The sequence below is a fragment of the Odocoileus virginianus genome, chromosome 8 (genome assembly GCF_023699985.2).
Source record: "Odocoileus virginianus isolate 20LAN1187 ecotype Illinois chromosome 8, Ovbor_1.2, whole genome shotgun sequence".
NCBI classification, from domain to species: domain Eukaryota; kingdom Metazoa; phylum Chordata; class Mammalia; order Artiodactyla; family Cervidae; genus Odocoileus; species Odocoileus virginianus.
In genome coordinates, this window is record NC_069681.1 from 25,452,131 (window position 1) to 25,479,376 (window position 27,246).

The following is a 27,246-nucleotide window of genomic DNA, read 5'->3' on the forward strand; positions in this document are numbered from 1 at the left end:
CACAGAGGGGGGCGTGGCCAGGGATAGGGGAGCAGGGGGTCCAAAGGGAGAGAGGCGTCCTCCTGAGAGTGTACTCCTGCCGGGCAGGAGACCTGAGCGCTGGTCTGTGCACTCACAAGTCACCCTCTAGCCCAGGGAACAAGCTGGCGTTCTGAGAGTCCAGAGCCCCGCTTCCTGCCCAGAGCCAAGGTCTGCTTCTTGGTCCTGAATGTTCCGGCCCAGGCCTCAGTGTCTCCACAGGTAAGTGGCCGCCTGCTGGCAAGACAGCTCTGCCCCACCCAGGGCTGAGAACGTGCCCGGTCCTCCTGTCTCTCCCGGGAAGAGTTCAGCCCTGGCCGTGGTGGTGAGGGGAGTGCACCCACTGTCTGTCGCTAACCAGGGTCGTCACGCCTGTCCCAGGCAGCTCAGAACCTATGTGGCCACTGTCTCCACCTCCCACCTCCAGGTGGGTGACGTCCGAGGGCAGGGTGGCTGGCTGGTGGGGTGGCTGGTGGGGAGGAGGGTCTCAGGGAAAGAGACCAGGGGGCAGGTTTCAACACAGACCTAGGCGCAGGAAAAGCTGTTTGCAGTCATAGCGGCATCTTACCTTATTCCTCACGAGGCAGTGAGCGAAGCTTTTGAACAAGCTGATAGGATGGGTAAGAGTATTGGACTGACCTACTGGTCAGCTCAGTGCAATGTAGGAAATCTCAAGTTATGTGGACAGTTTTCATCATGAGCATATAGCAAAGCTAAGATGCGTCTACCTGTTTTCCATAAAGAATATTATAGTAACCCAGATATTGGAGAAGGACATGGCAACCCACTCCAGTATTCTTGCCTGGAGAATCCCATGGACAGAGGTACCTGGCAGGCTACAGTCCATGGGGTTGCAAAGAGTCAGACACAACTGAACGACTAACACACACAGGTGTCCAAAACCCAGACTGACAGATAAGACTTGAAATTCATTCTCACAGACACCTTACAATTATTCTCCATGTGCCTGTCTATCTTACAACTTAATAATTTTATTGTTCTATCCTCAAGCTAATGTTTACTGTCATAAAAGAACAGATGCGGGCGGCACAGTTGCAGCACAGCCACCCAGGGCTGGGAGCCCCTCGGGGGGCCGCTCCGGGGGCTCAGGTCAGGGCAGTAGTGGATGGCTGAAGTGTTGGTATCGGCTCTGTCAGACCTCAAAACCCAGCCACCAAACCAGGTATAAGCTGGGGCTTAGAGCGGTGGTTTTCATACATTTTTACTCATGGAAAAACCATTGTAGCCTTGCAGATTTTTAAGTTGATTCTAAAAGTTTTATTTGCAAGTTAAAATAGTTAAGAATGTAACGTTCAGTCAATTATAAACATTGGCTTAACAATAAAATCAGGTCCCTCCTTGGTATTCAATGGCATCTCTAACCATAAAAATTTCACACCCGCCATTATCCATTTTAAAATGCACTAAGTTCTTCTTCAAAGGTCTAAATTTACGTTTTACTTCTTTCCCTTAAAATTGTACTTTTAATATACTTTCTCCACAGAAAGCGGAGTATATATTGACACAACATCTGACAAATGTAATATGGCCACATCTTTCACAATTACAAAAGGACTTACTCTTTAAATCAGTAATTCCACTTCTAGGAATTTAAATTTAACCTTCAACTGTGAGATAACATAGGTAAGAGGTTGGCTATTACAGCATTATTTATAATAAGAAAAGATTAGAAGCAATTAATTCTATGCAGTCCTAAAAACAAACAAAAAAGAAGCGGGTCCAAACGCCTGGATAAAATATCCCAAAACAAGGGAAACAGGAAGGCCGTACAACAACGTGGAACGCTCGCTGGTAGTGCGCTTTGTCTGATGTGACTTACTTTTAAATTTAATGTGATGTCCTGTTATGTTAGAGAGACTTTTACTAATCACTCAAGCATAGTTCTCTGCCTACAAAATGCATATACAACAGAAATACATATTTTTAATGTGATCCAAAAGCGGTAGGTGTCAAAAACATTTACTCTAGGTTGTATCATTGTAATTTCTTTTCCATTCACAATTGATAAAAACAGTGCAGCACCCCAGGTTTTATAACTGAGTATCACGTATAAAAAGTAACTCTGGAAATGATGGAGATGGAGAGCTGTCTCACTTTTCAATTCATCCGCGCATCTGCATGTAAACATTTCCCGTCGCCACCCTGAGACGCAGGTCAGCGTGTGTGTCTGTGTTTCTCCCTGACCCTGGAAACCTTGGGTTCGCTTCCCAGCTGTGCCCCCCGAAAGCGGTACCGGGTGTCCCCTGTGTTCCCAGGTACCTTTGCTGGTGGCGGGAATGACCACCCTACCTCTGGACGGGGAGGCTTGTGAGTGTCGGGGCCCCGAGATGGGGCCACCTCCAGCCGGGCTCGTCAGCGCCCTGCGCGTGAGACTTGAAGTTCCGCGAGCTGCCTCGGGGTCTCTGAGCCTCACGGGGCCCCAGAGGCCTGACTGTGCAGCCCCCGGCCTCAGCAGCTCTGCCCCCGGCCCCTCACCCCCAGGGAAGGGCCCCAGCGGCTGGAGCCAGTCCCCCACCACCCCGTCCTCCGCCTCCCTGCCGGCCCGGTCGTGCGCCCCGGGGCCCCCAGCCTCACGTTACTGCGGCATCTGCCGCTCTCAGCCCCGGTTCCTTCTGCTCCCTGCCGTCCCCCGTGTGGCCCCGAGGGATGCGTTCTGTCCCCCTCCACGCCTCCCCCGCTGGGAGCATCGCTGACCGTGGCTGCGTTCCGTGTGCAGGGCGGGCGTCCTCTCCTCACCAAGCGGGCGGCCAGGAGCTCATGAGAACGCCGCGGAACCCCCACCCCTCGCCAAGGCTGCTCCCAGCCAGCAGTGGGAAGGAGGATCTGTGTTGCTCCTCGTCCCGCCTTGGGCTGAGCCTTGGGGGCTGGGGCAGGGTCCCCGAGCTGCTTTACAGACCCTGCGAGGACTCCTCCTGGGGCGCAGTGGCTGATCCTGCTCTTGGCGCCGGGTGTCCGCATGCACCCCCCTCTGCGCGAGGCCCCTGGTGAGGCTGAACATCCGTGGGCCCAAGACGACCCCCTGGTGGGCACTGCGAGCATCCAGCTTATCTGGTAGGTGCTGAGAGACCTTGTCCACAGGGAGAAACGCGATGAGTTCTGCGCAGCAGACTCGTCACGCAGGTGACTGACGTGGAAGGCTAAAGCAACCGAGCCTACGCAAGGAGAAGTCATCTGAACAGCCTTATAAATAACAAGCTACACTTAGCATGAAAAACCTTCCGACAAAGAAGAGAAAGGCCCTGGCAACACAGTGAGAAGCCCTCAGGCGGGACGGGACGTGGCGCAGCCACTGCGGAGAAGAGTGCGGTGCCATCTCAGAAATAAACAGCATCACCATAGCAGCTTCACTTCTTGGTATGCATGCTTAGTTGTTCAGTCGTGTCTGACTTGCGACCCTATGGACCACAGCCCGCCAGGCTCCTCTGTCCACGGGATTTTCCAGGCAAGAACACTGGAGTGGGCTGCCATTTCCTCTTCTGGGGAATCTTCCTGACCCAGGATCAATTCTGCATCTCTTGAGTCTCCTGCATTGGTAGGCGGGTCTTTTTTATAACTAGTGCCACCTGGGAAGCCTTCTGCGTATAGACCCAAAAGAATCTAAAACGAGCTCAGACAGATACTTGTCTACCCATGTTCACAGCAGCACTATTCTCAACAGTCGAAAGATGGAAACAACTCCAGTGTCCATCAACAGCTAAATGAATAAGCAAAATGTAGTCCATCTATACAAAGGGATATTATTCAGCCATAAAGAGGAAGAATATTCTGACACAGGCACTGACGTGGATGAACCTGGAAGACATGATGCTAAGTGAAAGAGGCCAGACAGAAAAGGACAAATACTGTCTGATCCACTAATATGCGGTCTCTAGAGGAGGCTTCCCTGGTGGTGCAGAGGTTAAAGCATCTGCCTGCAATGTGGGAGACCCGGGTTCAATCCCTGGGTTGGGAAGATCCCCTGGAAATGGCAACCCACTCCAGTATTCTTGCCTGGAAAATCCCATGGACAGAGGAGCCTGATGGGCTACAGTCCAAGGGGTAGCAGAGAGTCCCCACGACTGAGGGACTTCACTTTCACTTTCAGAGGAGGAAGGCAGAGGATGAGGTGGTTGGATGGCATCACTGATTCAATGAACATAAACTTGGGCAAATTTCGGGAGATAGTAAGGGACAGGGAGGCCTGGTATCCTGCAGTCCATGGGGCCGCAAAGAGTCAGACATGACTTAGTGACTGAACGACAAAGAGTCACATTAGCAGAGAAATAAGTAGATAGTGGCTGCCTGCTGGGGGCGGGGGCTGGGAGCAGCTGCTGCTTAGTGGGGGCAGATTTTCAGGTTGGGAAGATGAAACAGTTCTGGAGCTGATGGTGGTGACGGTTACCCAGCAGTGTGGATGTATTTAGTGCCATTGAACTGTACACCTAAAATGGTTAAAATGGCAAATTTTACGTCTTGTATATTTTATTGCGTGCTGTGGTCCATGGTGTCACAAAAAGTTGGACATGCCTTAGTGACATAAACAGCAACAACAACATTTTACTACAATTAAAAAATTCATTACAACTGACTTTCTAAACTCAGGGGAAAAAAACCTTATTTTGGTTCAAAAAAGCATGCTTTATGTCTGATCAGCTCATTTAGGTAGAACCTGGCACAACCTGGTCCTGTGGTGGTGGTTTAGTCACTAAGACGCGGCCAACTCGTGTGACCCCACGGACTGGAGCCCGCCAGGCTCCTCTGTCCACGGGATTCTCCAGGCAAGAACACTGGAGTGGGTTGCCATTCCCTTCTCCAGAGGATTTTCCCAACCCAGGGGTCGAACCTGGGTCTCCTGCATTGCAGGCAGATTCTTTACCGACTGAGCTCCGAGGGAAGCCCAACCTGATCCTAAGAGACTGCTTTCTGCGGGACCAGCAGCGCTGCCCCTGTGGACAGAGGTCCCCTCCGGACTCCTGAGCCGGGAGTTCTGCAAACACACGACGCGCGCGGAGGCCCATAAGAGGAACTGCTTATCCTAGAAAATCCGCCCCAGCCGCGGATGAGTCGGCTGTGCCGCTGAGCTCCTTTGTCAGGGTCCACTCCCCTGGCCGGAGAGGTCGGGCAGGACAGCGGCAGGTGGGAGGGGGGGTGTGGCCGTAACCCGGAGGCGGTGGGCCACCTGGATAGACTGGGCAGATGTGCTGACCTCTGCTCAGAGAACTACAGAATTCTCCAAGAAACATGGAACGCGGAAGAAATGTTGTCTTTTGAAGTCACTCGTTTGTGCTAAGAGGCGTGAATGTCATGATTCTGGAAGCTTCTCTAACCTGTCCACGCTTGTGGAGTGACCTGGCCCAGGCAGGACACCCAGCATCCACGCTTGTGTTTTCCTCTGTGTGTTCACAGTTCACAGGTCCAAAGAAAAGACAGAACCAGCCCCACTTCATACACACTGGACACGCACGCCACCTGCAGCCCACTGTCTCCTGACTTCAGCTGCCAACAGCACTGAAGGGATGTCAGTATTGTAACACAACCGTCACCTCTGGACTGGCGACGAGTGACGGGAACGAGGCTGAGCTTGTGACGCCCCCTTGTGCAAGGAAGGGCCAGCTCTCCCACCGGTGTTAGATGCTCCCCATCCACCCCAGTGCTGATGGCGCTAGGGCCTGGGGGTTAGCACAGCAGCAACTTAAATGTAACATGGGCTTAAAATGAGTAGGCATAAAGGACTATATCCACAACACCCCCATCTCCCTAACTTGAGTAAGGTCCTGAGAGCTCCATCAGAATATTCTGTGCGCTGCGTAAGAATTCCGAGAGCTTGTAACCGTTATTGTTGCTGTTTAGTCACCAAGTCATGTCTGACTCTTTGGGACCTCACGGACTGTAGCCCACCAGGCTCCTCTGTCCGTGGGATTCTCCAGGCAAAACACTGGAGTGGGTTCCATTTCTTCTCCAGGGCATCTTCCCAGCCCAGGGGTGGAAGCTGTGTGTGCCGCATTGGCAGGTGGATTCTTTACCACTGAGCCTCCCGGGACTCCTGTGCACTCACGGCTACACAGCTCCTAATCGTCATTACTCTTTTCCTCATAGCCAGCTAAAGTTATACTGTTTGGAAAACTGTGGAAAAACTGTATATCGAGTAAAAACAAGTCACACATGAAAAATAGGTTGTGATATCAAACGTTGGTAAGGCTGTGGAGCAAGAAAAATTGCAGCTGGTGGGAGCGTAAATTCATACCACTTCTCAGGAAACCTGTTCAGCAATTCTACTCCTAAATATGCAGCTCTCAGAAATATTTACAAGTGTGCACCGAAACACAAGTGTGAAATGTTCACAACCACATCACTCGCGACAGCTAGTGCTGGGAGCGGCCCTTTTGCTGGCTTGCAGTAGGAGGGATAAATGAATGCAGTATATTCAGACTGTAGACGTTATACTGTGATGATCTGTGAACCCACAGCATGCTGCTTACATCCTCTCTATATACTATATGCGCGCTGCATGCATACTACACATATGCCACATGTGTGCTGTATACACAGTACATATATACCACATGTGTATCACACGTGTGCCGCACATACTACATGTGGTGCACATATAGTACATGTGTTGCGTGCAGAGTACGTGTGTGTTGCATACACACCACATGTATGTTGCCTGTGTTGCATTACTACATGGGTGGTGCACACATGCTACACATATGCTACATGTGTATTGCATGCATACTACCATGCAGCACTGCTTCACTCAAAATATGGACAATCTCGTGGACATAGTATCGAGAAGAATTTGGACAGACAATATAGCACAGTTTTTCATGTTCACAAACAGCGAGACGGCTACAATGAAGCCAGCTGGAAAAGCGCTGGCTCTTCAGCAGTGGCCAGCGGGGGCAGGAGGGGTCGCCAGGCGACACCCTGGATCTTGTCCTGGTGCCCACACAGATGCAGCAGCGCCTCTGTAAACAATGCTTCTGGTGGTACATTGAGGGTTTCTGAGCTTTTCTGTGGGTAAGCAGTTTCCATTTAGATGTTGACTTTCAAATGCATCCATATCCTTTAAAGTGTATTTGTAGACATTAAGAATTAGCTTTGAGACTAAAGACTACATAAGGGAAGTTAATGAGAGTGATAAAAGTCCTATGAGATTCAAGAAGTTAAATATTTATGTTTTAATAAATGCATTGAAATTTGACACATTGCTATGCTGCTCGATTGATATCACTGAGCAGAATAGGAATAAAGCTGTGGGTTAACACCCCCTATTGGCCGTCAGTGGTAAGTGCAGGTAGAATCAATACAGGAGATCATCAATGGTTGTGAGCTCTGACACCACCTTTGCTCATAGGAGCTACAAGTCAGCATTGAAGTTTAGTAGAAGAGGGGGAAAGAGGTTGGGCTGTAAAAGCGCTCTCTGGTGAGTGGACAGAGCTGTAAGCGCTGCATCTTTGACTCAGAACATCTGGGTCTCTCATTTAACCCTCCAGGCGCGCGTGGTCCAAACCCCTCGGTTCCCACAATGGACATGACACGCGGTCAGCGGAGAGGGGAGACCTCGTCCTTCTCGATTCCAGCGTCCGCACCTGCATCAATTGCTCCGTGTGACGACTCCGTGGTCTCATAAACGTGGAGTCACCCAGATTTGTCTTTTTGTGACTGGCTTATTGTTTATGTTTACTTTTAACAAGAAAGGTTGGCCAGAATTTTTAATAAACTCTGCCTATTCCTATATTATTTGCTTCATGAGCCCCACCCCCTTCACCATTCTGTCTCTTTGTGATGTTTTTGTCTTCCTCTCTGCTTTAATCCTTCTTCACTAGTCCTTCCCGCCTCTTGTTCTAGTGCATTTTACTCCCCCTTTCCTGGTTTTCCGCCTTATTCCCATATTCCATGGCTTCACGGGAAGGGACCTCTAAGGAGCCGTGTGTGGTGATGACTCTCGGAGAACCCGGACGGTCGTGTTTGGCCTGTGGGGTGGTCAGTGCCAGGTCTCTCTGTGGGGTTCACTCACCGGCGCCCCCCTGGGCCCCAGGGAGTACTTACCTCTCGTGTTTCCACAAAACAGGAGGAAGTGGGTGGAGATGCCTTAAGGAAAATGAATCTTCACCGGGACCACTGCATCTTTTATCCTCCAAGGAGACCAGATGACTGACCATACCCCGGGGAGCCTCCTGGGCTTCTGAGGAGGAGAGGAGCTCCTGAGTCCACAGTTGGCAGGTGAGGAGGGGCAGCTTCCAGGCGGCGGGAGAGGAGTGGGCCCTGAGTCCTGAAGGAGGGCAGTGCTGCGCTGAGCCAGGAGGCGCTGGGGTCCCTGCACGACCAGAGGGAGGGGAAAGGGGCCCCAGGGGTGCATGTGATGGGCTGAACTGCACCCCGAAAAGGCTTTCCAGGGGCTCAGTGGTAAAGAATCCGCCTGCCAATGCGGAGACACAGGAGACTCGGGTTCGATCCCTGGGTTGGGAAGATCCCCTGGAGGAGGAAATGGCAACCCACTGCAGCATTCTTGCCTGGAGACGCCCGTGGACGGAGGAGCCTGGCGGGCTGCAGCCCTTAGAGTCGCAAAGAGTCAGACACAGATGAGTGAGCAAGCAGCAGCAGAGTCCCTGAAAGAGTGGGCTCACATCCCAACCCCCCAAACCCCTGCAGATGTCAGGAGTGAAGACAAGCTCGTGCCCGGGCAGGGAGGGCCCTTCGCCAATGTGACTGGTCTGGAAGGTGAGCTTCCCGCCCCCACCTGCTGTGCATCTCGAGGCCTGGATTCTGTTCCCAACAGAGAGAGAGAGCTACAGACTTTAGAAACATGTTTTAAAGCTGGAAATAGAACTGCCATATGACCCAGCAATCCCACTTCTGGGCATACACACCGAGCAAACCAGATCTGAAAGAGACACGTGCACCCCAATGTTCATCGCAGCACTGTTTATAATAGCCAGGACATGGAAGCAACCCAGATGCCCATCAGCAGACGAATGGATGAGGAAGCTGTGGTACATATACACCATGGAATATTACTCAGCCATTAAAAAGAATTCATTTGAATCAGTTCTAATGAGATGGATGAAACTGGAGCCCATTATACAGAGCGAAGTAAGCCAGAAAGATAAAGACCATTACAGTATACTAACACATATATATGGAATTTAGAAAAATGGTAATGATAACCCTATATGCAAAACAGAAAAAGAGACACAGATGTACAGATCAGACTTTTGGACTCTGTGGGAGAAGGCGAGGGTGGGATGTTTTGAGAGAACAGCATCAAAACATGTATATTATCTACAGTGAAACAGATCACCAGCCCAGGTTGGGTGCATGAGACAAGTGCTCGGGCTTGGTGCACTGGGAAGACCCAGAGGGATCGGGTAGAGAGGGAGGTTGGAGGGGGGATCGGGATGGGGAACACATGTAAATCCATGGCTGATTCATGTCAATGTATGGCAATAACCACTACAATATTGTAGAGTAATTAGCCTCCACCTAATAAAAATAAATGAAACTCAAAAAAAAAAGAAAAAAAAAAAGAAACATGTTTTAAGCAGCCAAGGACAGAAGATACACAAAGAGCTCCAGATTCATCTTGCCAAGCTCCGCATTTTCTCAGCTCATATTTCTATTTCATAACCAATTGTAGCCGTAAATTGGCATTTTCCTGTGGACAAGACGTATGATTTCCCATTTTGTAGAGTCAGCATGTAGATGAGGAAAAGCAGTGACGTGCTGACTGGGCCATCCTCTCGCGTCTAATCGCTAACAGCCTAGGGGATCTTTCCTGAACACTTCCTATGTGCCAGCTCCGACGCCAGAGCTGGGCACACCTGGCGACCGGGTGGGAGTGGTCTGTGCCCCCGGGTGCCCTGTCTCACCCACACTGTGGTCCGGGCTCCCGTTTGTGGTCCTCTGTCTTATTTCTTACGTAAACTGGGCGCTTTAAAATCAATGACGTTACGTCACACTTCATGTGATCTTGGGCGAACATCTGCGTCTCTGGTTTTAATTTACTGGATACAAGAGCTGGGCTCAGGCGCTCTCATTCTGATGCAGAATCCAGAGCATCTTGGGGACATTTCTCCTTCAACATGAGTTTCATGTTTGATTTCTACTGAGGTTGCATATTTATAGGAGATTAGGAGAGTGTGTCTATAATAAAGAGATAAAATGTGATGGTTTCCATTTTATGGGACAAAAAATATTAAAAAAAAACAAACAGCTAACCTATCATGTTTCAGTTTGAAGTTTCTGTTTGCTGTTTGCAAGGCGTTCAGATGAGCAGGAAACTCGGTCGCAGCCCCGTGCCACCACAGAGGAGTTCAAAGTGACAGGCCACTGTCCGGGAGGCTGTGTCCTAAGACTGCTGACAACATCCCCGCCTCAGGACAGAGGGAGCCGGAACCGGAGAGCGGAGCCCGGGGCGGGCGCAGCCGGAACTTCTCCCCCAGGCGGCTGAGAAAGAACGGCAAAGGCGCTGGGACGGCCCAGCTGCTCGGGGGTGGTTTGGGGACGCGGTGAAGAATCCGAGGACGTGAATGAGAGGGTCAGGTGTGGAGGCGTTGGTGGCAGCTGGGACAACTGCCGCTCTGGAAAGGAAGCCCGCCTGGCCGCGGTCCCGCCGGGCCCCCGCGGACGCCTCGCTGAGCCCGGCGCCGGGTCAGGGCGCCCGGGGCGGGACCACAGCCCGGCCGGACGCGCAGAACGGATCCACCGCCGCAGGCGCAGCCCGGGGTGGCGGGTCCCTGTGCTCTCAGCGGCTTCAGAAACAGCCGAGTTCTGTCGAGTCTTTTCTGACCCATGATGGAAATTTAAAAAAAAAAAAAAGCTTTTATTTTGTATTGTTTTACAGTTAACAATGTTGTGACGGTTTCGGGTGAACATTGAAGGGCCCCACGGTTTTCCAGCCCCGGTGATGTACTCACCCATGTGCTGGGTGCACCCGGCTGGCCACTTGCCAGGGGCCGAGCGTGTCTCTTGTACACGTGTATGTATGTTACTCAGTCGTGTCCAACTCTGTGACCCCATGGACTGTAGCCCACCAGGCTCCTCTGTCCACGGGATTCTCCAGGCAAGACTCCTGGAGGGTTTCTGCCGGCTTCTTTCCCTTCTCTGATTAGCACTTTGTGGGGATGGATCGATACTTTGAGAGGCGGTAAAGAGCCCGCAGCTCAGCAGGCTGACCCATTGGTCTGGTTACCGCTATGGTTCTAAGTGATAGTCTCCTCACCCCGTGATTTCTGCTCCTCTGAGAGTTTCCAGTCTCCCCAGAGGTGTGTTTATTCATTTGTGTACATCATTCAAACCAACCTTTTTAAATGTTAAAATGTATTGAACAAGTTTGAAAATGGAATGAATTATTAATCGGTTATTTTAAAATGTCTAGTTGTTTGACTAGAATCGACCAGTTTCCCTACAAAATTTCATCTGAGAAAGCCTGGTCTAAATGTTGTTGATTTCATATATTTCTGTCCCCTCACCATCTATTTTGTCACCCACACTTTCTGATATTTAGTTCAAGTTACTGGCTATCCATGCTTGCCAGGTGGTAAGGAATCCATCGCCCATGCAGGAGACGCAGGAGATGGAGCTTCGATCCCGGGGTTGGGAAGATCCCCTAGAGGAGGAAATGGCAACCCACTCCAGTATTCTTGCCTGGAGAATCCCATGGACAGAGGACCTGGCGGGCCAGAGTCCGTGGGGTCACAGAGACTCGGACATAACTGAGCACATCACAGCGCTGGAGATAAAGACATAAAAATATGAGCCAGATAATGTCACACAGAGTCACTTGTGAAAATTTTAAACCAGAATTAGGGAGGTCGGAAGGTCTTAACGTAATCCTTTTGGGAAATAGGATACTTAAAGCTGTGGAATTTACTGAGTGTGGTTTCTTTTTCCACTGGATGACATAGTTAATCTCTAAAAATAGAAAAACCCTTAGACTAGCATCTAACAAGCAGCAAGAGTGTGCAGAGTGTTTCTTTGAGATAGTGTTTCATGTACATGCTGTCACGAAAGCGATCCCGAATCATCCAGAAGATCTGGTTTTTGTTCTGCACCCGTTGCCCCCGTTTGACTTAGAATTAACATTCCCTATAACAGGTCACTTTTGACCAGAAGTTCAGCCACTTTTGTAAATTTAATTTCCTTAGGAAGCTTTTCTAACATTTGTGGGCAAGGGCAAGATGCATAAATCAAATTGGACTTGGCTGGGATGGCGTATTTCTGCCGAAAATTACTTCAGGGTACAAAATGAAGCAGATTTTTGCCAGGAGATGGAGTCACTTCACCAGCCAATGTGATCTAAACACACCTGAGTCCCAGCTGAGGCCAGCAATCTAGACTCCAGGTAGCTGGTTGTTTTATATACTCTTGTCCTTCTCGGAAGAGCTCAAGGTTCAAATGCGAATGTCAGTCATCAGCTGTGATCACACCTGCAAGAAGCTGCAGTTTTCCCTGCAAGGTGTCTCCGAGGAATTCTGGAAGCAAACAGGCATGGAGAGCCATCAGGCCCATGGCCGCCCTGTCCAGCTACAGCACTTCCCCTCGATGGCAGAAGATGAGCCCAACTGCCTCAGGCGGCAGAGAGCCCTGGACAGTCAACGGGTGGAGCCAGGGGACGGTTGCCTTGCTGGGTGGTCAAGGCAGAGCCACGGGTGTGCTGTGGAGGTGGGCACCTTCTCACGGAGCTCCACCTGCGCAGCGGGAGGGCTGGGTCTACCGCAGCTCTCCCCAGCCTGGTGAGCGTATGGAGCGCTCAGAGGTCGCTTTGGCAAGATGCCCACGTGTCCCAGAGCTGGCCCCTTGCAGGCACAAGGGGTCCTTGCTCAGCTGCTTCAGTCGTGTCCAACTCTTTGCGACCCCATGGACTGTAGCCCGACAGGCTCCTCTGTCCATGGGGTCTCCCAGACAAGACTACTGGAGTGGGTTACCATGCCCTTCTCCAGGGGATCTTCCTGACCCAGGAACTGAACCCGCATCTCCTGCATTAGCAGATGGCTTCACTCCCACTGAGCCACCAGGAAGGCCCAAAAGGGGGTCCAGGGGTAGACAAGCTGCAGGATGGCTTCCCAACGAACAGACAAGGTCTCGCCAGGCCGGCTAGGTCTCTGCTGCAGTGAGTAGCGGCTAGCGATGCCACTCCACGCCCCACGGCCCAGGACAGCCGCACAGCGGAGAACACCCCGGCAGAAAACAGTCAAGAAACTGTCTTCAAAAGTTCAATGGCTGAGAGATAATTAACATCAGAACTTGAAGCAAACAGCTCATCTGCAAAACTTAAGCAAAGAAAATCCTCCTCGTTCAAAACTATACCAAAGGACGAAGCTCTGAATCACCCAGTGACTGTACATCTTCCGGAGAGCTTGAGGGGTGACGGGGGTGTTTCCTAGCTGTCGGTTGAGGACAGGAGTCAGACTCGTCTACCAACACGCTGTGAAACGGCTTGGGAAGAATGTGCGCTGATTAGTGTGGGGACGAAAGAATGTTCTTGAACGTTCTCATTCTTAACTCGGTCACAAGGGCTGGCCTGTCACTTCCTACTGGCTCAGGACAGGGGCCAGAGCTGACGGGGACCAGGAAACGCTTCCAGGCAGACGGTGTTCTGCCTGAATTTTTCTTCTTCCTGTTCCCACCAAAATCAGTCACCTCCAAGATGCCAGTACGATGGCTTTGGTGTCAGATTCTTACAGTGGAAAAAACCTTCAGTCAACTCTAAGGATGGATTAGTAAACTTCCAAGTGCGTTGGAATTGGGAATCATAGCTTTAATACAGATTGTGACTCAGTGTTATGACTCACCCCTGACGGGGAAAGCAGTCTCGTGGAACAGATTGTTGGAAGCAGTTCTGAGGCTGGGCGGGCCCTGTGGATCCGTGAATGAGGACCTCACACAGAAGGGGGTGCGGCTCGGGGAAGGGGTGCCCCCATTCCCTGTCCCTGAGGAGGGGGACCTCAGGCTGCAGTGAGCAGCCCCGGGCCCTCTGCAGAGCCACCCTGCGTACGGGACGCACCGCAAGCCAAGGTTTCCGGAGGGGCAGGAGGGAGCGCTAGACCTAGAGGCCCACTGAGGGTCACACAACACGTGTGCGTCCCTGTGGCTGGAGGAGTTGGGCGTGACGCCAAGGCCGTGGGCCCTGAGGTTTTACAGAGAACAGCCCCCCCGCCGACCGTGTCCTCATTTCTGCCTGGCGCTTTATTCGTTCCCAAGGCCGCCATGATGAGCTGGTCGGATGGCATCCCTGATTCAGTGGACAAGAACTCGAGCAAACTCCGGGAGGCGGTGAAGGACAGGGAGGCCATGGGGCTGCAAAGAGTCGGACACGCCTGAGCGACCAGCAGCAGCAACAGCAAAGGCCGCCGCAGCCAAGAACCAGACACGGGGTGACTTCCCACGGCAGAGGTGCGTCCCCCGACAGGCCTGGAGCTCAGAAGTCTGAGATCATGGTGTGCTGCACGCCTCTGCGGCCTCGGCGGGGGGGTCCTCCGCTCCCCCAGCTCCCGGGCCCAGGCTTCCGAGGACTGAGGCCGCGTCACCCCCACTCTGCCGCCCGCTTCACGCGGCCGCCCGCCCTCTGCGTCTGATGTCCTCCTCTTCTTACGGGGACATCAGCCATCAGACCGAGGGCCACCCCAGCCCAGGACCATTTCCTCTGAAGAGCCTCAGCACACACCCTGATTCGGACATCCTGAGGTTCGGGGTGGACAGGAAGCCGGGCAACCCTGCTCAGCCCACGGCAGTCATGTGATCGGAGTTCTGCCTCCTTGAGGTGAATGGGAAAACTGGCTTCCTCTCCCTCCCTTGTCATCCCTCCCCAGAGAGGACAGACTCACGGGCCTCCCTCCCCAGGACCGGGCTCTGGCCGGCCTGTGACCCAGCCCACCTTCGTGCAGGCTGGGGCGCAGGTCCAAGCTCTGCTCTCAAGTCCGGCTTGACCAGAAATACAATCTGTCCAGCTCCTGAGCACCCGCCTCAGTCTGGGGGCCTAGGGGGAGGATGTGACCTCGGCACCGGCATCCCCAACATCAGCGGCTGTCGTAGGAGGGCACGGGGCAAGCTCCAGGGACTCACAGCCAACCCAGCAGGCAGGACGCTGTGGCCCCAAAGGGAGAATTCCAGAGGCCCGGCAGGCCTGACGCACCCTTGGACACCATCCCCCAGGAGCAGAGCTCTGAGGGTGTGACCAGGCTCCAGGGCCTAAGTCACCAGCCTAACAGGCGGCCCGGAGGCCCCCCCGGGGCGGGAGGACCAGTGAGGTGGGGGGCGAGCTGGAAGCCCCTCCAGTCACCACTGCCCTGATAGTTCTCATTCAAGTCCCGTCGGGGGTGTGGGGGAAGAGCCAGCTTGAGTCGGGTTGGGACGACTGGCTGGGGAGCCGCTTTGGGTGGGTGGGGGTGAGGGGCAGCCACCCTTGACCTCTGACACTCTCCAGGCCAGGCCTGCGGGGTGGGGCCAGTCCCAAGCGGGCCCTGCTGGTGGCTCATCCCCCCGGGCAAGGCAGGGGCTCGCCCCCAGGCGCCAGTGAGGAGCCCGCATCCCAGGCCGCCACAGCCACTGGGCCCTGGGCAGGCGGTGCCCGCAGCCATCTGACCCCGCGGGGGCGTCTGAGCGCAGGACTCTGCGGAGAAGCCAGAGTTTAAAATAAAACAGCATGTGACGGGACGTTCCAGCTGGGAGAAGACTCGAGTTTCGAGGTCACTGGTTCAGATCAGGGGACAGCTGGGCCTGTGAGGTCTGGGTGATCCGTGAGCGAGCTGGGGTTTCTGCCACTTCCCGTAGGCCAGCTGTGTCCCTCCGGCTGCCCGCTCAACCGGGAAGGCCGGGCCTCCGGGAGCAAGCTCTCTGCCCGCTCCAGCGGGCGATGCCTGGTGCTGTCCAGGCCAACAAGCACGGCGTGGGGTCTGTCGTTCGGCAGACGGACTCTTGTCAGAGAAACCACCATTAAAAGCAGGGCAAAGGGCTGGGGAGAGGCTGGGGAAGAGGGGGTGATTTCACGGCGGCGCCCCCTGAGGAGTCACCTGCATGCTGGGCACAGGATGCGCGTCTCGGGAGCAGGCCCCGAGTGCTCTGGGGTTAGAGCTTTGATGCAGAGAACTTTAAAAAGTGACCATCAAGAGAGGACTAGACATTTAAACTTTAACACTCTGAAAATCAAACCTGGGGCTTCCCTGGTGGCTCAGAGGTAAAGAATCCACCTGCCGATGCAGGAGACACGGGTTCAAGCCTGGTTGGCAGAGAGCTCACGTGCTGCAGAGCAGCTAAGCCCGTGGCCACAGCTACCGAGCCCACACGCCCTGGAGCAAGAGGCGTGGCTGCAGTGAGAAGCCCTCACCACCACAACCAGAGCGTAGCCCCCGTTCACCCCGTTCACGGCAACTGCAGAGAAGCCCGCAGAGCAGCAAAGGGCCAGTGCAGCCGATGAGGAGATAAGGAAAATTATTCCTTTAAAAAATCAAACGTACTGCCAAAGGTGAATGATTTCCATTCATTTGGTCTAATCAATGATTCTAATTCTGGAGTTCTAATTTGTGTTCATCTCCAGAAGCCAACATCAGTCGCTTTACAAAGAGCAGGACTTTGTCTTGGGGCCACGGTTGTCATCTGTGTGCAAGGGAAGGCTGGGGGAAAGACGCAAAGAATGTCAAAGCAGCATCTGCAAGAAGGCCTGGTTCTGACAGCAGCAGCATCCGAGGGCGCTCTAGAAAGCCTTTGGAGGCGGGGTGGTGCTCTGAAGGTGGTCCGGGCAGGGGGATGGGTCGGCTCACTTTTCTACCCATCACAGAAAGGGAAAAGCAGAGGCTAACAATGATGGCACCTAATCAGGTCTGTGCTGGGCGGCACAAATGTCCTCTCGGTGGCCCGGACTCTGTCCAGAGGGCACGCTGCCCCCAGAAATCTCGGTCACCCCTGTGCCCTGGGAGCCAGGCAAGGAGGGAGCCCCGGAGTCGGAGAGGCCATCCCGGCAGCTGGAGGCAGCTGGGCTGAGACGCCAGTGGCAGGAACCCAGGCGGCACCGAACCTGCATCGAGGCGGCGGTCTCAACACCCCGGAGCACAGGAGGAATCTAGCCCCAATTTCATCTAGAAAAACCCAGCCTAATTGAGCTGGCCTCCAGAGCACAGACGGGAAAGCAACTTCTAGATCAGGAAGGTGGGAGCCGGCAGAGCGGGTCCAAAGCTTTTTGTCAAAGAAAAGGAACAGCCTTGGTGAGAAGCAGGCAGACAGAGACAGTGGCGGGACGGACCGTGGACCCTGAGCTGATGAAAAGGGGCCAAAGTAGGAATCAGTAGTGTTAACTCGGACCTGAAAAGAGGCCACGTCCCCGCCTGCCCCACCCCGCACCGGCTGTATCGGAGAGCGCGTTTCCTGTGCACGTGGTTACACACCGGCGCAGTAACAGTATTTGTTTCAGAAGACGGTCTTTTCTTTATTCTTCATGCCACCAAAGCCGGATTCTAAACGGCAGGAGCCTGTGCGCTTCTGTCGCTCTTCCTGTGCTGTTATTAAGCTGAGGTTGACCCTCCCCGGAGCCCTTGACAGCCTCAGAGAGACCACCCAGGCTGGGAGCAGAGGGAGCCGAGCCCCGCAGAGTTCTAACTGCAGAGGCACACAATTATTTTATTTACCACCCCGCAGCTTTCTCACACATTTTATAAAACCTGAAAAACTCGCTGAATGGTGATGGATGGCTTCTTTTATCTTGTTTTATCTTGTTTCTGTATCAGTGTTGCTGCTGTTTCGTCCTTAAGTCGTGTCTGACTTTTTGTGACCCAGTGGACTGCAACCTACCAGGCTCCTCTGTCCATGGAATTTCCCAGGCAAGGATACTGGAGCAAGTAGCCATTTCCTTCTTCAGGGGATCTTCCCAACCTGGAGACTGAACTTGCATCCTCCTATATTGCAGGCAGATTTTTCACTACTGAGTCACCAGGGAAGCCTGCCTATTAAGTCAGCAAACTAGTAAACATACACTGAAATGCCTCACTGTGTCTTAACTCACTTCGCAAGGATAATCTGTGTTTCCTGCTCCCTGGGAAGCACAGATGTCTGGAATCTTTGTCAAACACTCTTTTGCATACGGTTCAGTGGCAGGTTGTAATTTCTAAGAATAGCCACAGTATCTCTCATCCCAAGGTTTTTTCTTTTTTTTTTTTTCCAAACTGTGACCTCAGTGCTTTTCTCTCCAGTCAGCCATTTTCTGCACTTGACTCTGGGCCGACTTTGTGACGTGCTGACCAGCAGAGCGTGGCTGGATTGATGTGAGGTGACCTCCGAGGCTAGGTGATGCTGTAAAAATGTCCTGCATTTTGACCCAGTTCTTCTGAGGCACCTGCTCTGGAAACCCAGCCACCACGCCCCAAGGAAGCCCAGATGGGCCTGCTGTGTCTGAGATCCTTCCTGAGGTTCTTTTGCATCCAGCCTGTGTCTCACCCTGACTTGAGCCGTGAACCTCTCTATCCGGGGATGTGGTTGTAGTAACTATTTCTCCAGTCACAAGAGGGTTATTTCTATTTCTCCCGGTGTTATTTAGTCATTTCAGACCATCTTTAGCTACATTTCTGCAAGTTCAAGTCAGTGGGAGACACAGGAAAGAAAAAGAATTTGGTCTGGTCTGATCGCTATTGCTTGACAACAGGAGAAAGAATTGGTAATTTTTACAATTATCTTTCTAATAAAGCAATACAAGTGCATTTGAGCAGCTCCAGAAAGCTAACGAGTAACAGTAAACAACAGCCGTGCCTCCCCCTACTCCCTAACCCTGCTATGCTCATCAGTTTTTTACGCTTTTTTCAAATTTTTTATACATTTGCAAGCATGCATTCTCAGAGAAAATGCAAAGTAGAATTAAAATACGGAGTGTCATTTTGTATGGTTTTTTTAACCCGTAAACTTAACGATGTTAAAAACAGCTCTGCACTGTCCCTTTGTATTTATTTTTTAACTGCACACTTGAATCCCTACACCCATGAGATCGTCACTGCTTTAGCAGCACTTTCTCCTGTTTAAAGGGTTGGAGTTTTAATGTCTTCATATTTTATGTGATGGAGTTTGTGCTTCTGTTTCTTATGCTCCTGTCAACTTTGGGTCCATTTCTGGACAATTAAAAGGAAACACCTCACTTCATTACATCCCCCCCCCAGAGACATCTTTTGTATATACAAAATTACTTTGTATATCTTGGGTGTTTTACGGTGATATCCCTCACCTGGTATAGTTTTTGCTATAATGTGAAGAATATTTTTATCACATCTTATAGTTGGATGTTACTAAGATATAGAAAAGCTATTTGCTTCATTTTATTACAATTATAAACTTGAAGTTTAAGGGTTAATGGTAAATGGGGTTGAAGATTAGATAGGGGTAATTTTAAGGAATGTTACTGCACAACATATAATGCATCAACACTACTTTCCTGATTCTGATAGTATTTTAGAGTCATGTAGGCATTGTTTGTAAAAAAAAAAAAAATGCATAATGAAGCACATCAGAGTGATGGAGGATCACAACCTCAACTTACTCTCAAACGGTTCAGGAGAAATGCTTTATTGTACTACTACTGCAGTCTTTATGTAAATTTAAGGTTTTTGCTTGTTAATTTAAAAAAATCATTGGAGTTGCCTGCTTCTAAGGGAGTGATAACTTAAACAGGGGTTAGGAATGCACATGTTTAGCCAACAGGCTGTGAATGTACCTGCAAAGTTGGCTAGTTCAGAAAAGAGGCGCGGCAGCTGAGGAGCGGTTTGCCGAGTTAACGCCCTCCACGCCACACCCGGGGCTTCCCCGGAGGGTCCGCGGCAAAGAACCTGCCTGCCACGGCAGGAGACCTGGGTTCGATGCCTGGGACAGGAAGATGCCCTGGAGAAGGGAATGGTAACCCACTCCAGTGTTCTTGCCTGGAGAATCCCATGGACAGAGGAGCCCAGCGGGTTGCAGTCCATGGGGTCGCTGAGTTGGACACAACTTAGCGTCTAAACAGCAACGACAGGACAACCGAACCATCTACGCAAGCCTGTCGGCCTCAGGCAGCGGCACGCTGCCCCATAAAGTCAAGGCCTCTCATCTCCTTCTGTCATGGTGGCTTTTTTCCATTTGACTTTCTGGAAGTTTTAACCCCACGCTCAGCCGCTGCCAAGTGACAGGATCGTGTCTCGACCTCAGCTGGACTTTTTTTAAAAAACCCGTTTACAAATGCTCTTCCGGGGCAGGGGTTGGTCGAGTTGCTTTTTGGGCCCCTTCCAGTTCTGTGACGGCAGGCAAGGAGCACAGGGCGCCCGGGGACACGGGCTCCGGCCCCCGCCCCGCCGGCTCTGGGCCAGGGCGCCCGCACCTCCACCAGCTCAGCCTTCCGGGCGGTGGGTCTGAAGGAAGCTTTTAAATAGCATCAGCCGTTGCTTCTCAGGGACATTTCTGGGAACACAACTGCTGAGTTCAAGCCACACTTCGGGGTTCTCTGCAAGAAGACTCTGGAGAGACATCAAACGTCCGTCTCCTCAACCAGTTCAGTTACATGTTCAGAATTTTCTGTCGCTCACACACACTGAGAGATTGAACAGATGAGCAACGGCTGGAACATACATTAAACACAGAACCTCGGCCCATAGACTGCAGCAGCGCCCGGGACATGATGCCTCAGCCACGCATGGGCTCCCGGGAGCCTGCCAACTTTCGTGCCTGCTCGAAGCTTAGGACCCACTGAGGCTCCTCTAGCCCGGCGTCTTTCCACTTCAGATTAGCTGCCCGAGCTCTCGGGTGCCCTCCAGGTGACCTGGGGTGACCGGCTGTCCCACAGGCCCCGAGAGCCTCCTCCAGGCCCCCGAGGGCGACGGTGAAGGGGCCACTCGGCTCCCTAAGGCCCCACAGGCCCAGGAGAGCTGAGCAGACTGAGGCAGGCGCAGGAGTCGCCCAGGAGGTCACCCCGTGCCCGCCTGGCCCTGACCCCGTCACCTCGCTGACATCCCTCCCCGGCTCGGCAAGGCAGCGCTTGTCACCACTTTACAGGAAGGAGAACGGAGGCCGAGGGGAGCTCACAGCCCCGTCAGCCGCAGAGGAGGCCCCGCGCCCTGGCCACCCTCGTGGGCCTCCCTCACCTCGCCTGTGGAGCCTCTGCGTCCAGCCGGGGCTGTGTCCCCACCCCCAGGGCTCAGCCTGGAATCGGGACCCCGCTCAGAAGGGACAGGTATATGTGCTGGACACCGGAGACCCACACCTCCGAGCCTTCTGCTCAAGTGGCCAGGAAGCCAATCTGGAGAAGGAGGTGGGATGCAGAGTGCGTGGCCTGCACACCAACTGTGCCCCTGCACTCACAGGTGAGCAAGGTGGACATCACCTCCTCCTCCCTCCCAACGCTCCCGCCGAGACCCCGCCTCGAGAGCCCGCCCCAGCGGCCCACAGCTGAGCGCCAGCCCCGGGCTGGCACCACCGCCCCCCACGGACGCCTGGCAGACACAGCAGGTTCAGTTCAGTTCAGTTCAGTCGCTCAGTCGTGTCCGACTCTGCGACCCCATGGACTGCAGCACGCCAGGCCTCCCTGTCCATCACCAACTCCCGGAGTTTACCCAAACTCATGCCCATCGAGTTGGTGATGCCATCCAGCCATCTCATCCTCTGTCATCCCCTTGTCCTCCTGCCCCCAATCCCTCCAGCATCAGGGTCTTTTCCAATGAGTCAACTCTTCACATGAGGTGGCCAAAGTACTGAAGTTTCAGCTTCAGCATCAGTCCTTCCAATGAACACCCAGGACTGATCTCCTTTAGGATGGACTGGTTGGATCTCCTTGCTGTCCAAGTGACTCTCAAGAGTCTTCTCCAACACCACAGTTCAAAAGCATCAATTCTTCCGGGCTCAGCTTTCTCTTTAGTCCAACTCTCACATCCATACATGACCACTGGAAAAACCATAGACTTGACCAGACGGACCTTTGTTGACAAAGTAATGTCTCTGCTTTTTCTTATGCTGTCTAGGTTGGTGATAGCTTTTCTTCCAAGGAGCAAGCGTCTTTTAATTTCATGGCTGTGGTCACTATCTGCAGTAATTTTGGAGCCCCCCAAAATAAAATCTCTCACTGTTTCCATTGTTTCACCATCTATTTGCCATGAAGTGATGGGACCGAATGTCGTGATCTTAGTTTTCTGAACGTTGAGTTTTCAACCAACTTTTTCACCCTCCTCTTTGACTTTCATCACAACAGGTTAGGCTAGTATTAAAGTGCAATATTGTTTTTCTCCCAAATGTTACTAGATGTTTGGAATTACTAATAAGTGTGGAACATATTACATAGAAAACATAAAGAAGTTGGAATTCTAAATTTAATTTTTAAAAAGTTGGGGTGTAAAAAATACCTTTTAGTATTTATTCACTATTTCTCCTTCAAAGTACAGGTTAGAAAAAAAAAAGCTATGGTAATAGCTTTATAGAGGTTTTTAAAGCCTAAGAGTAGAGTTTCAAAGAAGTGATTTTAATTTAAATGTTATATAATCATCTACTTAATGACACTTTTTAAAATTTCCACCCTTTTCCTTATTCCCAGTTAATGGCATAGAAGTTAAATTTAGTAATGAATTTTTCTATTAAAAAAACTCAATTCATCACAGGCAGGAAAGAAAGATGATTTTCCTTCTCATGAATCTACTTAAAAGAATGGCTTGTCAACCCAGCTAATTACCCACATAGTTCATTCATTCAGTCCTTCCCGCCTTCCTTAAACCAAAAGTACACCGGATTTTGGGCTTCCCAAGTGGGGCTACTGGTGAAAGCCCAGACTGTCAATGCAGGAGCACGGCAGACACAGGTTCAACCTCTGGGTCGGGAGGATTCCCTGAAATAGAAAACGGCAACCCACGCCAGTATTCTTGCCTGGAAAATCCCATGGATGGAGGAGCCTGGCAAGCTGCAGTCTATAGGGTCACAAGGAGTCGGACACGACTGAGCATTCTGCTGCCCTGAGGGTTTTTGTTTGTTTTCTAGATTTTTTTTTTTTTTTTTTTTTTTGTGGACCATTTTAAAAGTCTTCGTTGAATTTGTTGCCATATTGCTTCTGTTTTATGTTTTGATTTTTGGGCCACGAGACATGTGGGATCAGGAAGTCCCAACAAATAGTTTGAAAGAAGTTTCCATTAGAAAGATATTTTGATCAAAACAATGATTACATGAATCCAAGATGTTCAGAAAACGGAGTCTTAAATCTTCACTTTAAAGTATCTGTGGACTAAAGCTTACACTCGCAGTCCATCCACCCAAGCCTCTCTTCAACAATTGTGTTAGCTGTAACTTAATCAGAAATGTAGGAACCACTTTGTGAACTTTGGCAGACTCGCCTGTGCAAAGCCAGGCAAGCCACCCTCAGCACACCAACCTCTCCAAGCTGAGACCACCTCTAGGACCTTAGAAGTCATTGGACATTACTCCAAATGAATCTAGTGGCCCGCTTGTTTTTGTTAAATTTCATTGAAACATGACTCGAAAAAATAACCTTTCATTTTCTCGGCCTCGTGGTCAATTCTCCATGATGTGTTTTTTAGAAAAGCAACTTAACATAAAATGACTGGCTAGTACAGAAGTCAATATCATGATTCTCCTACATTTAAAGTTACTACTGAAATCTAGGAAAGCAGCACACGTCTATAAATGGCACCACACTTAGCCACATAGCACAGCCTACAGGACTTTATTAACATGATAATGAAACTGCTGCCTTACCACATTCCTCCCAGAAAACGACCTGTGACAGAAAAAGCTTCCTGAATTATCAGAACTATTATTGCTGCACAACCCTCACATTCCGTGGACAGCTGCTCTGGGCAGACGGCTGGCAGGGTGAGCAGAAGAATTTTGGAAGGCCCGGCCTGCCCTGTCCCTTCCCCAGGGGCCATGCGGGGTCACTCTGTCCTCTCGGGTGCTGTAAATCCCAAGGAAAGATAGCACTTAAAGCCCCATCGCCCAAGACTCCAGTGAAAGAGAAATGCCTTGCACATGAAAGAGGAGAGGGGAGACTCGGCCTTTTCTATCTTTCCCCTTTTGTCTAAAATGATCTAGGTTCCAGAGACACAGAGAACTTAGCCCGAGAAGTTCGAGGTGAAAGCGAGGAGCCCTCATCTAAAAAGCTACCCAGCCTGCATAAACCACTTCATAGATCATGGTGCTGTGATCTGCCACTGAATAGATCAGATACATCGCAGGTATAGCTTTATCTGCTCTTCATTTAAACAGAAGAGCTCGTTTCTATGGACAGCACACTCATTTATCCTGATAACTGGAATGCAGCCAGATTTTTATCAGCATGAAAAACAAAAAAAATAATTTTTTAATATAAAAAACTTGGGCATTCAGTCATGTTGACAAGTTTTAAAAGTGTCACTTCCTCTAAGGGCAAAGTAGCTTTCGCTCACCCTACTAGCAAACATCGAGACGCAAACACTGAGAGCCATGAACACACATTATTATACAGAATGCATCTTGCAAAAATTACAGTTATGGAGCAAAAGCATCAAGGTCAGAATATAATTGCAACATGCTTTTATTTTATTGACGCGTTTGCCACTCAAGTTTCTTTCATTGTCACCATTATGTCAAACACACAAAGAAGTGAGGAGAAAAAATAAAGCATAATTGGACCATGATTTCTCATTAAGTGCTGGACAGACGCCAAGGCCTCCCTGCTAAGAACAGACAGAAGAAGGTGATTATTCTTTAAGACCAGATCCATTCATTCAGACCACAAAGGACCCCAACCTCAACCGGTCAGCAGGCAGGCAACCATCAAGAGGCCCTTCTCCAGCCACACGGAAAAAAGCTTGGCCACCCCGGACCAGGGGAGGCGAGGGGAGCTGCCCGGGCAGGCTGGCAGAGGACGGCTCTCAGGGCTGGGCGTGAAGGTGCCAAAGTGTAAGACAGGGACGTGGTCACTTTTAAAGCCAGTAATTCCTGGCGAATGTGTAAGAGGAACAAGGTAACTAGAGTGTGAGTGTGTCCACAGAGACAGTCCAGGGAGCAGCGCCCGCGGTCCCCCTGGTGAGCAAACCGGCCTTCCGACCCAAGACGCAGACTGGAGAGCATCCTGAGGGTTTCAGTGAACCCCTGATTGCCATCTGAAAGTTTCCTAATTTTAAACACTGCTGCTGGCCTCTAACTTTCCCCTCTTGCTGCCCATGTGAAGCTCAGTCTCTTGTATCTCTGGCAAGTCTATCCCAGACTCTTCACTCTGATCCACTTAACACTGAGACCATCCATTCTCACCCGCAACACACAGACATGTTCACCTCCATAGTTTATGAGGCCAGAAACCTTTAAGCCACAAAGAAGCATAAGGATATGGCTTCTCTGACTGTTTCAGTAACAAATAATAGAAAATGTGGTTTTCTTATGTAGTGTATCTTCTCCTTCCAAAAATATCTAGAAATTTCTTACCAAACATTGCATATACTCTCTGCGCTAACATTCAGGACATCTGTAAATTCTTACAGGGCTCTGGTCTTGCCTGCTATTGCACTTCATCTTGTGCGTGCCAAGTCACTCAGTCATGTCCGACTCTGTGTGACCCCGTGGACTGTAGCCCACCAGGCTCCTCTGTCCATGGGATTCTCCAGGCAAGAATACTGGAGTGGGTTGCCATTTCCTTCTCCAGGGGATCTTCCAAAGCCAGGGATCCAACCTGCATCTCTTACATCTCCTGCATTGGGAAGCCCATACAACACATAGACCAGCCACAAGATACAGCTGTCTGCTTTTAACTTCTCTTCTTTCAGAGAACACCGGCCTGACCTCCAGGCACGAGGCAGACATCTATGGATGCTGATACCCAGGAACCGCCTTCAGCACCGGGCCTGGGACCCTGGTGCTCTGTCTTCGGATGCCCTCAGCCCCAGGCCCCCCACGCAGCCCCCCTGCAAGTGTGCCCTGGTCCCCCACCAGGAAGAACTCGTGGCCTCTGGACAGGAACAGATCTGTGAGATCATGGAGCCCTTTGCTCGCCTTCCCCACCTCCCTCTCAGGAGATTCTACCAGATTAGAGCTGAGAACATGCATGAACACCCACAACTCACTCAGCAGGACTGGCTGCTAAGGGCTGTCCTCCGCACCCGATCACCCTGGACTTCTGCGACAGGCCCATCGACTCCCTGGAGAGAACCCCCCACCCTACCCCCGACTCAAGATAGCAGAAAGCCAGAGCCGCCCCTGGGACCTGCTGTCCTGGCAGAGGGTGGCCCGGTGGGAGGCTGAGATCAGGCCTGGTAGAGGCTGTTTAGACTTGCACTCAGGAGAGGAGGGCAAGCACCCTGAAGCCATTGTGGAAAAACTTACAGAAACACGGAACTAAACCTGAGGCGCCACGGCATCTTTAATCCCTGCCCAGTCGAAAAATCTTCCCAATACTAAACAATAGTGTGGTTGGATGGGCAGGAAAACTTGTTAATGTTATCACTGAGGCTGCACCACTTCTTGGAAGAATTAAAAATAACAGTCCTTGTCCTATTCATCGAGTCTTCGCAACACAGAAATGTAACTCTAGAAGTAAAACCCACACCCAACCATCCTGTTCATCAACCCCAGTCACAATGCTTGCAGGTGCCGCAAGAGATCAAACGTTGAGATGGAACTATCCTGCACTTGGGGAAAAGAAAAAAGCGCAAGCAGTCTGTTTTCTGATGACTGTAGAACTCTATTTGCATTGTGAGGGGAAATAAAAATCGCACCAGTCTTGCCAAGAGAGCCTCTGAATGGACCGGAGGCCGTGGATGAAGTTGGGGGTGTGCACGTCTCAGCCCCAGTGGGATCTGCACCCTGACCATTTATGGTCTTGATGCTGGCCTCCAGAACATCTGCACACTTTCCAGAAACTCAAGATACTTATCAGACCCTTGCCCTAAATAACCTGAGATAGCCTATCCCCCATGGAAAAATATTTCCTTTCTTCTGTCAGAGTTAATTATAATTCTTGCCAGACAAACTCGAACAACTCTGTGTCCTTTTGCCCTTATAAGTCCCTGACTCTTTCTCTCCCCCAGAATGCTCTGTGGGTTTTACCTGAATCCGTGACCCTTGAGTTTCGATTCTTAAAGTCCCAAGTTGATACTGGTCATTGTTTTAGAGCATCTGTCTGTGTGTTTATGTATTTATACCATTTTTCTATCTAAGAATGGTACTGTCAAAATGAACTTGAAAAACTTCTTGAAGAGCTCTATTTTAATTGGCTTTGAGAAAAATAATTATTTATGTAAAGTAAGTATTCCTAAAATT

The 27,246-nt window shown here is 51.1% G+C and overlaps 1 long non-coding RNA gene across 4 annotated transcripts; it reads left to right on the forward strand.

The window, feature by feature from the left end:
• Positions 1 to 26,965, forward strand: LOC110140755 (uncharacterized). Of its 4 annotated transcripts, none has more exons than XR_011489035.1 (3): positions 1 to 240; positions 8,093 to 8,244; positions 25,755 to 26,965. It is a non-coding gene; the product is annotated as an uncharacterized lncRNA (long non-coding RNA). The 4 variants fall into 4 exon arrangements; XR_011489034.1 differs by lacking the exon at positions 25,755 to 26,965 and adding an exon at positions 14,224 to 14,862; XR_002314831.2 differs by lacking the exon at positions 25,755 to 26,965 and adding an exon at positions 10,254 to 10,624.
• Positions 26,966 to 27,246: the final 281 nt, after the last annotated feature.